Here is a 14,511-nt window from a genome sequence, read left to right as displayed (position 1 = left end):
TAAGACCAAGCAAAAACATCCTAATATTCTCTTAAAAGATCAACCATCCTAGCTTCTTTAGATGAGGATAAGCACTCTCTAATTTTTACTTCTCTAACATTTTCAGAGTCTCCTAGGTTAACCGTGATAGCATTCTCTATAGTAAGTGGCTTATATTTCTCATTTCGATTCCAATCCCGCCCGATATCACTCAGATCAGCCTCTTCTTCATCAATTTCATATGCATAATCATCCAGTTGATCAAGTCACATAATAAACTATTATGATTGGGAGGAATGACATGCCCGAAACATGACATGTATGGTTAGTACATCATTATAATTTCTATAAAATGCATGGTTTTTTACAAAAACATTTTCGAATCCTTTTCACAAAGAGGAAGAGTAAAAGAGAACTAATCCTCATCTCATCGAACATTCCGGTTCTCAAAACCATTTTGGAAAATAGGAGTCATACGGCAAATCAAGCCTCAAGTTTCATAATTTCGGAAGACGGGTATCATCATTGGACTGATTTGTTGTTCCATATATCCTTAACAAAACTTAAAATGTTTTCATTGATGGATAAAACTAGTGGCATTACAATAATGCACTTCTTGGATCAACAATCAAAGATATAAGGGTACTTAAAAGGAAATGCAATGATAGAATCTTAAATTGCAAGAAAGCAAATGCAACAACTAAATGTATTAAAGGAAAAAGTTGAGAAGGAGCCTTTTTACTCGGGAATAGGAGCATCGTCCTCAAGCCACTCAATGATCACGTTAACCCAATCATCCACGGAGGGGTTAAATAGATCTAGTTCAGCTATAGCATGGACATCTTCATCATTGACCACTTAGTTCTTCTGCAAAATACCTCACTCGGTGGATTATCGAACATCTTTACTATCGCCTTCCAAGTGCTAGATCTAATGGTCCGATCATTTTAGCCTCCATAGCTTCCATATTTTTATCTCAGCCTCCATAATGATCAATATTTCCTTTAACCCATACCCACATTATGGTCATTTGATTCCAAACTCAGAGGGTTACGAATTCCTTGGCTATGTTTTCCCAATCCAGCTCTAGAGACAAAGTCATTCATCAATAGCACTCTCCTAGCCATTATAGAGGACTTAGAGAAATCCAAAGAAACAACCTTAGCGCCGGATAGTACATACATGGCAGATACAATATCGAAGGTATGGTAGCTTAATTCTTCCTCCTCTTGAGGTTCAACGTAGGGAATCAACCCCTTAAATATGCTCGATGTCCCTTTTTACCATGAACGGTGACTTGCCTACCATTCACCACAAATTTGACTTTTTGATGGAGATCGGAAGGTACCACTCCTAATACGTGGATGTAGGGTCTTCCCAGCAACATAGTGAATGCACTTGGGATATCCAATATTTGGAATGGAATGGAAAACTTAACGGGTCTAACGACAACATCGTGCTTGATCTGTCCCACCACATGCTTCGAAAACTCCATCAAATGAATGAATAGTTGATTTGGACTTCTTGATGAGATCTTCACTTATTCCCAAACTCCTTATAGTGCTTAAGAGACATAGGTTGAAAGTAGAACCATTTTCAATTAGAACATAAGGCACCTCCTTCCCGTGACACCTTACCAAAATATAGAGAGCCTTGTTGTGGATCCGACCTTCTATGGGGAAATCTTCATCCGAGAACGAGATCTGATCCTTCAATAGAATAGCGCCAATAAAGTCATCCAACCGAACTTCATTTATTATCTCCGGAACATGTATCTCCTTTAATACTTTCATCGGGGCATTCTTATGCTTCTAAGGATTTATGAATAGGTCTAGGAGAGAGATATATACGGGCATCTTCTGGAATTGCCCTATGACTTCATATTTGCTTGTCTTAACAACGGATTGGAGTTGTTCAACGTTCTCCTTAGTTGGTGTTCTTTTCTCCGGTTCGCCTTCTCTAGGCGCATAACATCTCCCCGACCTCATAACAGCGTCAATCTCACTAGTCCCATAATCTCAATGTACAACGGCTTTTGGGTTGTACACATCAATCGGCAAGATCTTGATTGCCACTAGTCTAATTTGTTACGCCCCAATCCTCAAATACTATCAATATACCTTAGGTCATTAAGGACGACGTCATAAGCATATCATCGACCCACTCATTTTTATCTTCTTATTAAGCACATGCGGAAACGATTAACTCCCAAACAACCAACACTAATCGGGGATAGGAAAGCGGGGTACACATGAATCATCAACAATAAAAGTTTATGTTATTTATAGATTTTCGTTAACCTAGGGAAGTGCATTTGTCCACACAGGCCCTACTTCAGGTCTACTTCCTATAACCCTAAAAAATACTAGGTCGGGGTTCACGGTACTCCCCAAACTACTCTAATAAGATTCACGTTTACTTCTAGATCTTCATAACTAAAGGCCCGAAAAATGGTTAAGAACAATAGGGTTAGATATAAAATCTCAGTGAGTTAACGCCTAAGCCCAGCTAGGGCACTAATTCACTTAGGATGGCCTAAACATGCAGCACAAGTCGATAATGTTGAGAAAAAATCCCTAAACGGTTTTGAAGTTGACAAAACAATCCTAGTACTCTTGTATTTTGAGATAATGCTATGATTTACTTGTTTTGCAGATTATCTTTTGGTACGGGGATGCATAGGATTGAATCTAGCAAAAGAATTTAGCTCGGATGTTGTTTCTGAGAGTCTCAGATGCTGGTTCGAGCTCGGACATTGAGTGGGGATAGCTCGGATGTTGGAATGACGCTCAAGCTCTGAGAGAAGTACTTCACTAGCGTGAATCAGAATTTCAAGAGGAATACAAATTGAGCTTAATTGATGCATATCAACGGACGCTATCGAGCTGGATCATCCTTGAAGATTCTCATTGATTGAGATCAATCAAGAATGCGAAACCGAGAAGACAAATCATGACTTTCTAAATGGAAGAAACCATCTATGGAAACCCGGGATCATAATTGTATGGGTGATTTGATCCAAACGGGAAAGACTTTCCTTTGGCGATCCCCAACGGCTAAGAGATCTTCTTTTTGCAAACATCTCATCCAAAAGGGTAGATTTGGAGAGATCTCTTCCGGATGGCTTGCAACGACTAGATTGGAGGCGGAAGAGTATAAAAGACATCTCGAAGACGAAGGGAATAGAGATCGGCGTAAAGAGGGAAAAATGTTCATAATTCCTAGATAGAGTGTACTCCATTTCAAACACACTTTTTGATCCATCCATTGTAATTGTGAGGAGGTGTACACAAGAGTGTTGAACGCTAGGTGTGAAGTCCCGCATGTCAAGAAGATCACCGATCCGTAACCTCCGAGCAGATTAATAGTAGAATCCAGCCGATTGGCTGTCAATCGAAGAAGTGGATGTAGGCTTAACCAAAGCCGAACCACTATAATCCCTCTGTGCAGTTTTTCTTATCTCTTACTCTGATCATTCTAAATACTTTGTGATAGCTAAACTGCACATGAACAATATGCATCGATCCTATTACATATCTTGCATCAATTGAATTGCTTTAGCATATGAGATTTCTATTTTACACCGTGTGATTTGAATTCCGCAATAAAATCTTAAAATCACACGTTATCACCTATTCACCCCCCTCTAGGTGAATGCACTAGCCACCAACACTTGGTATCAAAGCAAAGTGCTCATATTTTGTGAAGTATTTTTTTTACTTCTGAGCTAACGATCTTTATGGCTAGCAATTTCTCTCCTTCTTGGATCGAAGTTGGAAGCAACAACAGGCCACCATACTTTGAAGGAAAAGATTATAGCAACTGGTAGAACAAATTTAAAGCATTTCTCGGATGCTAGGATCCTCAAATCTAGGATGTCCTACAAAGAGGAGTAAATCCAACGACAGAGACTACAAGTGCAGAGGATAACACGATGGCTGCTCTAATCGTAATGTAGATAACCAAGATAGATGCTCTTGATGCAAAGGCCATTTATTCATTTTATAGTGCACTATCTCCTACCGAATATAGACGTATTGCAGATTGCTCTTCATCAAAAGAAATTTGGGATAAGCTTCACGTCACCTACGAAGGAACAGACAGAGTAAAGGAGACAAAAGTCAACTTTCTATTCGGACAATATGAAGCATTCAAAATGAAACCCGATGAGACAATGAAAGAGATGTTTGACAGGTTCACCGAAATAGTGAATGGTCTCGCATATCACGGGCAACCAGTTTCTGGACCTATGAGAATCAACAAGCTACTACGAGCTCTTACAAAGGAATGGGACAACATTAAAACTTCCATTCGAGAGACTCAAAGAATATCTCCCTTGTTAATGGATGAGCTCATTGGAACTCTTTAATCTTATGAAGAAAAAAGGATCAATGATGAAACCACAACTAGAGGTAAGCAATCAATTGCATAAAATCTAATGTTGATTATGATGTTTCAGATTCCCAAGTCAAAGATGATGAAGAGTTAGCGCTCATGATCAAAAGATTCGGACGAATGGCCAAACAAGGCGGGAACTTCAAAAACAGAAAGGATCTCGGACGATTCAATCAGAGAAGATCATCCGAGACCAAAAATGAAGGCCAAGAAGTCATTTGCTTCGAATGTAAGAAAAAAGGCGACATCAAACCCAATTGCCCTCTGTTAAAGAAGAAAGACAAGGATGAAAAATCCAAGAAAGCTTTGAAAGTAGAAACTTGGAGCGACACCGATTGTGAAAGTGATGAAGAATACGCAAACATTTGTCTAATGGCGGATTCGGATGATGATATCGAGGTAACTCACCTAAACATCTCTCCCGAAATATCTACGTATATAGATGAGTTATGTTTAGAATACAAGGTTACTCTTAAGAGACTTTCCGAATTGAAGAAGGAAGTTGCCGTTTTTAGACGTAAGGATATTTCGCAAAAAGATAAAATTAGCTTTCTTGAAAAGGAATTTTATCAACTAAATGAGAAATCCGATTCTATATCTTGCGAAAATTCACAATTGAAATCAAGGATAGAATTTCTCGAAAAAGAAAACGATTTCTTGAAAAATGGAAGAAATCATTTTGAAAAGGAGAACATTTCTCCGAAAAAGGAAAAAGATATTTTCGCAAAAGAGAATTCTGTTTTGAGAAAGGAAGTTTTAGAGATACACAAAAAATTCTTATCCGGTTCAAAAACTTTGCAACATATACTTTCTATACAAGTTTCGTACTATAACAAGTCTGGACTTGGTTTTCAAAAAGAAAGTGATGAGAAAAATTATTTTCCAATCGTAAAAGAAAAACTCAAGCGGCGTCCTTCCAAACGCGCTTATCAAAGTCATTTTAGGAAACAATTTGTAAGATTTGAAGGACAACATGCCTCGGGATGTTCAAATTGTGGTGATCCGAAACACTCCAGGAGCTACTACTTAAAGATCAATCAATGAACTCGTGACATTCTTAGATACACTTCTACGACTAACCTCAAAGGACCCAAACAAATTTGGGTACCAAAGAAAAAGTGAGAATCTTTAATCATTGCAGGTACCAAACAAAAGAAGAAACAAATGGTACCTTGATAGCGGGTGCTCTAGACATATGATTGGCGACTCATCCATGTTCATTGATCTCGAAAAGTTTGATGGAGGAAACGTGTCCTTTGGAGGCAACAACAAAGGAACAATTATCGGCAAAGGAACTGTGAAGATTGGCAATCTACTCATCAAAGATGTTTCATTAGTCAAGGGTTTGAACTTCAATCTTGTTAGCATTAGCCAATTATGCGATATTGGATACAAAGTTTCTTTTGCAGAAAATAAGTGCTCAGGTACAAGCCAAGACAACAAGTCATCATTTACCGGAGGAAGATATGGGAACATGTACCTTCTAGATGCATCATTTGAAAATGAAAAATGTCTTCTATCCGTCAAAGACGATCTAGAACTATGGCACGTAAAGCTGGGACATATAAGCTTCAAGCAAATAAATAAGCTCTCCAAAAAGAAGCTAGTGAGAGGACTTCCAAATGCTAGATTTGAAAAGACAAAACTTTGCGAAGCATGTACACTCGGAAAGCAAGTAAGAAATTCTTACAAACCCATTAATGAAGTTATCATTACCCATGCTCTGCAACTATTGCACATGGATATCTTCGGACCCACTCGAACACGTAGTATTGGAGGTAAAAAGTATTGTTTTGTTATTGTGGATGACTATACAAGATTCACTTGGGTATTCTTTCTTACTCATAAGAGTGATGCATTCTCATTCTTTAAAACCTTTTCTAGAAAAGTCCAAAATGAAAAAGGATATTCAATTACAAGTATCAAACCTGATTACGGAGGAGAATTTGAAAATAACTACTTGGCTAATTTATGTGATCAAAATGGTTTTCAACACAATTTTTCTTCTCCATATACTCCTCAACAAAATGGAGTTGTTGAAAGAAAAAATAGATCTTTGCAAGAAATGGCACGAACTTTTTTAATTGAAAGCAAAGCTCTACCTCATTTCAGGTCTGAAGTCGTTTCGATTGCCTGTTATGTAATCAATCGTGTTTTCCTCAAACCATTGATTGAGAAAACTCCCTATGAACTCTACAAGGGAAGAAAACCAAATATTTCATATTTTCATGTGTTTGGTAGTAAATGTTATATTCTTAAGATTGCAAGTGATAGGACTGGTAAGTTTGATGAAAGATCAGATGAAGGTGTATTCTTGGGCTACTCCACTACTAGTAAAGCATACCGGGTCTTCAACAAGAACTCTCGGACAGTTGAAGAATCAATGAATGTGAAATTTGAAGAGAAGCGGATTACTCGGACGATGGATTCTCAAGAAACAACAAAATCTGAAATTCAGAACGCATCATCCGAAAAAAGAAAACCCTCATCTGAAGACGCAGAACTAGTCGAAACGTTTTAGAACATGGAAAACACCTTGCAAGGCACATCATCCGAAGGATCAAATGATGAAGACCTCACCGAGATTGAACATGACAAATCAAATAGAAGATGGAAATACAGATCAAGTCATCCCACAAATCGGGTTATTGGGAATATAGATGAAGGAGTCAGAACTAGATCTAGACTCAAGAATATAATAAATGCATTTGCTCTAGTTTCTGAAGTTGAACCCAAAAGAATTGAAGAAGCTCTTGAAGATGAAAGCAGTATCGAAGCTATACAACAAGAGTTACAACAATTCGGATCGAATGAAGTTTGGGAACTTGGACCCAAACCAAAGAATCATCCTATCATTGGAACCAAATGGGTTTTCCGGAATAAGCTGGATGACAAAGGAAAAGTAGTCAAAAACAAAGCAAGGCTTGTTGCACAAGGTTACTCATAGGAAGAAGGGATTGATTATGATGAAACCTATGCACTAGTGGCAAGATTGGAAGCTATCGGGTTGCTACTTGCTTACGCTTGCCATCATGACTTCAAGTTGTACCGGATGGATGTTAAAAGCGCATTTCTCAATGGGTATATCAAGGAGGAAGTTTATGTCAAACAACCTCCAGGTTTTGAAGATCCAAAGAACTCGGATCATGTGTACAAACCGAAAAAGGCTCTTTACGGGCTGAAGTAAGCACCTCGAGCTTGGTATGAAAGGTTGAGTAATTTTCTAACTAAAAAAGGTTTCGAAAAAGGTAAAGTCGATACAACCCTTTTTATCAGAAGGGAAGGTAAAGACATTCTGTTTATCTAGATATATGTTGATAATATTATTTTTGGCTCATCTAACCAACATCTTTGTGAGAACTTTTCTCGGAACATGCGTAATGAGTTCGAGATGAGCATGATGGGAGAACTTAAATTCTTCCTAGGGCTACAAGTAAATCAGACTAATTAGGGCACATTCATACATCAAGAAAAATATGCCTTGGAACTAGTGAAGAAGTTTGGTCTAAATAATTGCAAGAAAACAGAATCACCAATGTCTACCTCATCCAAACTAGATAAGGATGAACAGGGCAAACAAAGTTGATCGAAGCTATACAGGAGCATGATTGGTTCTTTGTTATATCTTACTGCATCTCGACCTGATATTATATTCAGTGTATGCATGTGTGAGAGATTTCAATCTGATCCTAAAGAATCTCATATGTCTCGTGTCAAAAGAATCATCAAGTATATAGGAACTAATCCAAACCTAGGATTATGGTATCCCAAAACATCAGATCTTATATTACATGGCTGTTCAGATGCTGATCTTGCAGATTGTAAGTCGGATAGAAAAAGTACTTCAGGTACATGTTAACTTCTGGGATCAATGCTGGTGTCTTGGTTCTCCAAGAAACAGAACACCGTAGCTCTATCAACTACGTAAGCTGATATGTAGCATTAGGAAGCTGTTGCGCCCAAATACTATGGATGAAGCAACAACCGAACGACTTTGGTGTTGAAGCTCACAATGTGGAAATCAAATGTGACTATACAAGTGCTATCAACCTCACAAAGAATCCCGTTCTGCACTCACGAGCTAAGCATATTGAAATCAAGCATCATTTTATTCGTGATCATGTGCATAACTGTGATGTTAACATTAAATTTGTTGATTCTAAACATTAATTAGCTGACATATTCACTAAGGCACTCGATAAAAATACATTTGAGTACATTAGACAAGAGTTGGGTATCACCATGATTCTTGTTTGAGTTGAGATCTAGACAGGAGAAATTCCCTCAAAACTTGGAAAGTATCATCTAAAGACCTTCAGCAGCTCCAGAGCTTGAAAGCATCTTCCGAAGGAACTTATGGATCTCAGAACGTGGAAAATCATCTGTAGACAACATCTTTTGAGCAGATACGACAAAAGATTTGATCATTCGAAATCTTGGCGCGTAAGTCGTTTTTATTTTTGGCAACAAATAAGGTACGCATCAACACAATCTTCCTAAATATTCGGCAAATATTATGTGATTGTGTTGATTGCTCTGATTGAATATTTGATTGCCTTGATTGAATTTAAATTGATTGAGTTAAAATATTCTCAAAATATTATCAAAAGAATTTCCTATTAGGATCATCTTTTACGGAATCCTTCTTTCTAAATCGAAGTCATTTCCTCATATTTAAAAGGAGTGGTCTTCACACTTGTTTTTCCCAAAACCTTCTTTCTTAATCTCAGTCTCCTAAAACTATCAACGCCCTACAATCCTCATGGAGCCCAAAAACATCCCTTCCTCAACAAACTACCCCGATCTTTCTCAAAGTGATCTAGAGATTGATGATCATCTTTCCCTTAATGAGTTCATTGAAAAAGTCAGAAAGGAAAGAACAAGAATCATAAAAGCAAAACATGGAATTCTGGAAGAAGAAGACATCTATCATAAAGAGATGTTGGCAGAATACCATGACACTGCGGTTGAGAACCGCGAAGAAGAAACTGCTGACCCAACACAGTTGTTCGTAAGCCAAGGAGAAAAATCTCAGGGGTAGGACATGGAAACAGAACCAAGCATTGAAGAAGAAGAAGTGAATCAGAATAATGACTCTGGCCTGTTGGAGGATGTATTGTACTACCGGATCGAAATGAAGTACCAAATCACCGGAATGTACAATTTGCTTTTTCAGGAGACAGGAGAAATGAGAGAAAGGCTGATGGAAGAGTTCAATGCACTGACACAGGCACTCTCGGAGAAAGCAAGGTAAATTCTCTTCAAAACCGATAGATTAATCAAGACAGTGGATACACTTCAGGAATCCATCAACCAAAGGTTGGAAGAATTCTCAAAACTGGTGCTGATGAAATTCCCACAAGACTTCATACTATCCACAACACCACGTAGCTCCTTACAACCAACAAGGAAGGAAACTAACTAGCATTCTAAACCGGTAAAGTCTCTCACTCCCAAAAGAGCTGCCTTTTATCTTGAAAGGAAAATAAGATTGGCCAAAGTTGTTAGAAAGACAATTCTTATAGCTCGACGTAAAGAAGATGAAGAGGAATCTGTGAAAGCCTTGATAAGGCATAATGGGTTCGTCTTTGAGCAAGAAGTAATCGAATATGCAACCAAGCCAACCGAGGAAGAATTGAAGAAGGCTTCACTACAAGGAGTTCAAACCGACAACGAGTTGAATCCGAACGATTTCCACATTCATGATCTTCTTTGCTTTTGCAAGGAAAATGAGCAAGACTTTGCTCGAGCGGAATGTGCAAGAGCAGTGGTGGAAGAACGGAAATTGGATCCAAGCTACATCCCGACTAGAATACGTGCTCTTGAAAAGCTATCTACGGAGATAAACGGGGATATCGTCCGGAAGATTCAATAAGATAAAAATGATCACACTCGGGGAGATTGGTGTCACTATTGGGACACAAAGAAACCAGAAATCTCCGACACGAACAAGCTATGGGATATTCTGTTTAAGCGGGGTAAATGCAAAGATAACCCGAGGAAGTTCAGCATAGAATTCAACATTGAAATGTCTGCAATCAAAGATTAGCTGAGTTTGAAGGGACAAACCCTCAAAGAAAATATGAACAACAAATACCATCTCACAGGCTTCGAGCTAGAACAGGCTGAAAAGAATCTGCACAAGCTAGCGATTGCGATCAATGAAAAGTTGTCTCACATGACACGAGCTATTGTGTTTCAAATCTACTAAAGATTTCTTCCAAATTCTTTCAGTCTTAACCTCGTTGCACTAAATAAGAACCTCATCTATCATACTCTACTCTATTCTTCTTTTATTGAATGATTGACAAATTGAATGCCAGCATGATTTGATTGAATGATTCATTATTTTCTAAATGCTAGTATGTTTTGAGTACATTGCATAAATGACCCGAATAGGCATTGAATTCAGGTGGAGCAATGTTTTATCACTATCCGACTATGCAAGATACTCCCTTTTGCTGATGACAAAAAGGGGGAGAAAATTAATGTTTTGATGGTGTTATGATTCAATTGAGATATATTTGTGATAATATTTTGATGATGTTATGATATACACTTCATAATTGTATATGATTGTATGAATGGATCGTGTGAGATCAATCAGTTATATGCGTGTGTATTTTGGCAAGTATCCTTTAAATACAGGATTTCAGCATGTTCTCAGGAATACAAAAGCATGAACTTTGGAGATATCATATGAGAAGGAACATCTTCTCTTAAACAGAAACAGTGAACAAGTTCCACTTTTTCAAAATCACACGTTTGAAAGCTCTGACTAAACAGGATAAGTTCCGAGCATTAACAAAGCGTGATGATTTGAGAAGTTACAATCTTCATACTTGTTCGTATTTGAAACCGTTTAATATCTCAAAACACTTAGAATACAAACTTATAGATTGAGATAATACAAGTTCTGAAGATTGCTATTCTTGCTAAAAGTACAAGGAATGACACTCCAAAATTTTTACTTAGCAAGATTATCACTAGAGTAACTTTGTTGAAGTTGCTCATCCTTTTCTAAACTCAATTTTTCATTCCTATAGTGGATCGTTTTGTCATCATCAAAAAAGGGGAGATTGTTGAGAAAAAATCCCTAGACAATTTTGAAGTTGACAAAACAATCCTAGTACTCTTGTATTTTGAGATAATGTTGTGATTTACTTGTTTTGCAGATTATCCTTTGGTGCGGGGATGCACAGGGTTGAATTTAGCAACAGAATTTGGCTCAGATGTTGTATGGGCAATTTGATCCAAACAGGGGAAAACTTTCCTTTAGCGATCCACAACGGCTAAGAGATCTTCTTGTTGCAAACATCTCGTCGAAAAGGGTAGATTTGGAAAGATCTCTTCTGGATGCCTTGCAACGGCTAGATTGGAGGCGGAAGAGTATAAAAGACATCTCGAAGACAAAGGGAATAGAGATCGGCGTAAAGAGGGAAAAGTGTTCATAATTCCTAGATAGAGTGTACTCCATTTCAAACACACTTCTTGATCCATCCATTGTAATTGTGAGGAGGTGTACACAAGAGTTTTGAATGCTAGATGTGAAGTCCTACGTGTCAAGAAGATCACCGATCCGTAACCTCCGAGCAGATTAATAGTGGAATCCAGCCGATTGGGTGTCAGCCGAAGAAGTGGACGTAGGCTTAACCAAAGCTGAACCACTATAATCCCTCTTTGCGCTTTTCCTTATCTCTTACTCTGATCACTCTAAATACTTTGTGATAGCTAAACCGCACACGGACAATACGCATCGATCCTATTACATATCTTGCATCAATTGAATTGCTTGAGCATCCGAGATTTCTGTTTTACACCGTGTGATTTGAATTCCGCAATAAAATCTTAAAATCACACGTTATCACCTATTTACCCCCTCTAGGTGAATTCACTAGCCACCAATAGATAACGGACCTCTAGCATGCGGTCTACGCCACGTTCTAGCTATCACGGGAAAAGGCACAACCCAAGAATATACCGCAACCACATGCAAACTTACCACACCTTAGTTCACACGTAATGCAACACTCGACTCAATTCGACAATCACATCAACCAAGGCAAACAACCGTAACACCCAAACAGCTTGCATATATAGAATACCACACGTGTTTCGGTTATTAATGGCCATTCGGCCTGGCACACTAAGCGCTTAATGCATAGCATACTAGGCAATTAGTGCTCTACTAGGATAACCAGGCATTATCCCTTACTTTCGGTGATGGTATCCGATAGTCCGTGTGATTTTGATCAGCTCGGCACGGAACTACCAGGAATTCCTATAGGGGCTTCGGTCCATCACAAGCTGCGATCGGCAACCATTTAACCCGACATCATGGATTGACGTGCATCCAACAAGTCATGTGATTCCGATCAATATGACACGAGCTTATTAGGAAGCCTATTATATGACCACACAAGCATATCGCACAACCAATCAATTCTTATCTTTCCCATTTAGTCAAATGCTCACACGGTCATGCTTAAAAACCCGACCCTAGGCCATTTTCATGGTTAAATATGTAATTTGTTTTATACGTGGTCATATGAATGCACAGTTTATCCACAAGACGTTGCAACCGATATAGGGTGATCGCACCTCATATATATACATGTATACACCTATAACATTCGGCAATCAATCAACCCCAATAGCCATTCGATAGTAATAACTAATTAATTAATAATTAACTATCATGATTGCAATTATTTAGTTCCACTATAATTATTTAATCTAATTACACACGGTTGAGCCTATATTACCCAATCGGTTCAACAATCTATCGTCCACTCGGCTCTAGCCAATCACTCGCTCGCGTTCAAACAATCACAATCAACCACCAAATTCAGTATAATCATCAATTAGCTACAGTCCACCTAGCTAACCTGGCTAATGTATTTAATTGTGGTCATTTAACTTAATTCGAGTCATTAAGTAAACCCGACCATAATTAACTACCTAAATCACAATTTATACTAACTAAACTATCCATAATCGTAATTAACGACCTGACCAAGAAGGATGAGGAGTTAACTCACATATTAATGGCTCGGTGACAATAATATTGGCGGTGACGACAAAACTTAGAGTCGGGGGCAAGACGACGAGGCATAGTAGCCCTCGGGGTTTCTCGAGTCCGGCGGTTTGAACTCGGGTGGTCGTGGGTCACGGCTAGGGCAACTACGGGTGGCAGCTCACGACGAGGATTTCGGTGAGGTCCTGGCTACTTAAGGGGAGATTGTGGGGTGGCTAAGGAGTGCCGGGGCTAATTGAGTACTAAGGAACGACAATGATAGCGAGCAACGTCGGTAATGGAAAGAGAGGGAAGTTGGAAGTAATGGGAAGAAGCAAAACCAAGAGGGATAGGCGTCGGGTCAGCGGGATTCCTCGGCTTGTGAGAGAGGCACGGTGGTTCTCGGGTGACCCGAGCTCGGTAACCACGGACTGCAGTGAGCGGCTAAAAGCGGCCAAGTGGTGGCCGTAGTGGTGGCGATATGATGATGGCGGAATCGAGGGGGAGAGAGAGAGAGAGAGAGTAGGGGTTGCTGGGGCTGGTTGGTTCGAGTGGGTTAAGCGGCTAATGGGGTCAGAAACCGTGGGTAACCGGAAGATGGGCAGAAACGGATGGAGGAGGTGGCGGTGGTAAGGGTGGCCGGCGCAAAAGAGAGGGAGGAGGAGACGTGGTCGGGTGGGCATGAGGAAGGAAGAAAGAGAGAAAAGGTGATGTGAATCGTTGAGGAATTAATCGTTCTATGAAGATCCGGGAGATGCGACTTGCGAACCTCGATCCCTAATCGAACCCGTGATTAGTAACCTCGGTATAAACGTGACCTATTGACGATTCCGTCCCTACCAACCAACGATAGAGACCGCACGAATAAGAGAACTTACTATCTTGCTCGATAAGTCGAATTGACCGCCACAAGAAAGCCTTGATAAGGTTAAGTCCTTAAAGAACTCAAATAAGAGAAAATCCTCTCATTATATTAAAAAGTTTGAAAATTCATGTCCCCTAGTCTCGAAACCCTAAGCACCCTTATATATGGTGTTAACTCTAGAAAATGCAATATCACAAAATATCATTAAATCACGAAATTTGGCTAAAATAGAAAAATGCCCAAAAAACCCATCTAA

Source organism: Rhodamnia argentea, chromosome 4, assembly GCF_020921035.1.
Source record: "Rhodamnia argentea isolate NSW1041297 chromosome 4, ASM2092103v1, whole genome shotgun sequence".
NCBI classification, from domain to species: domain Eukaryota; kingdom Viridiplantae; phylum Streptophyta; class Magnoliopsida; order Myrtales; family Myrtaceae; genus Rhodamnia; species Rhodamnia argentea.
Note: the sequence above shows the minus strand (reverse complement) of the source record.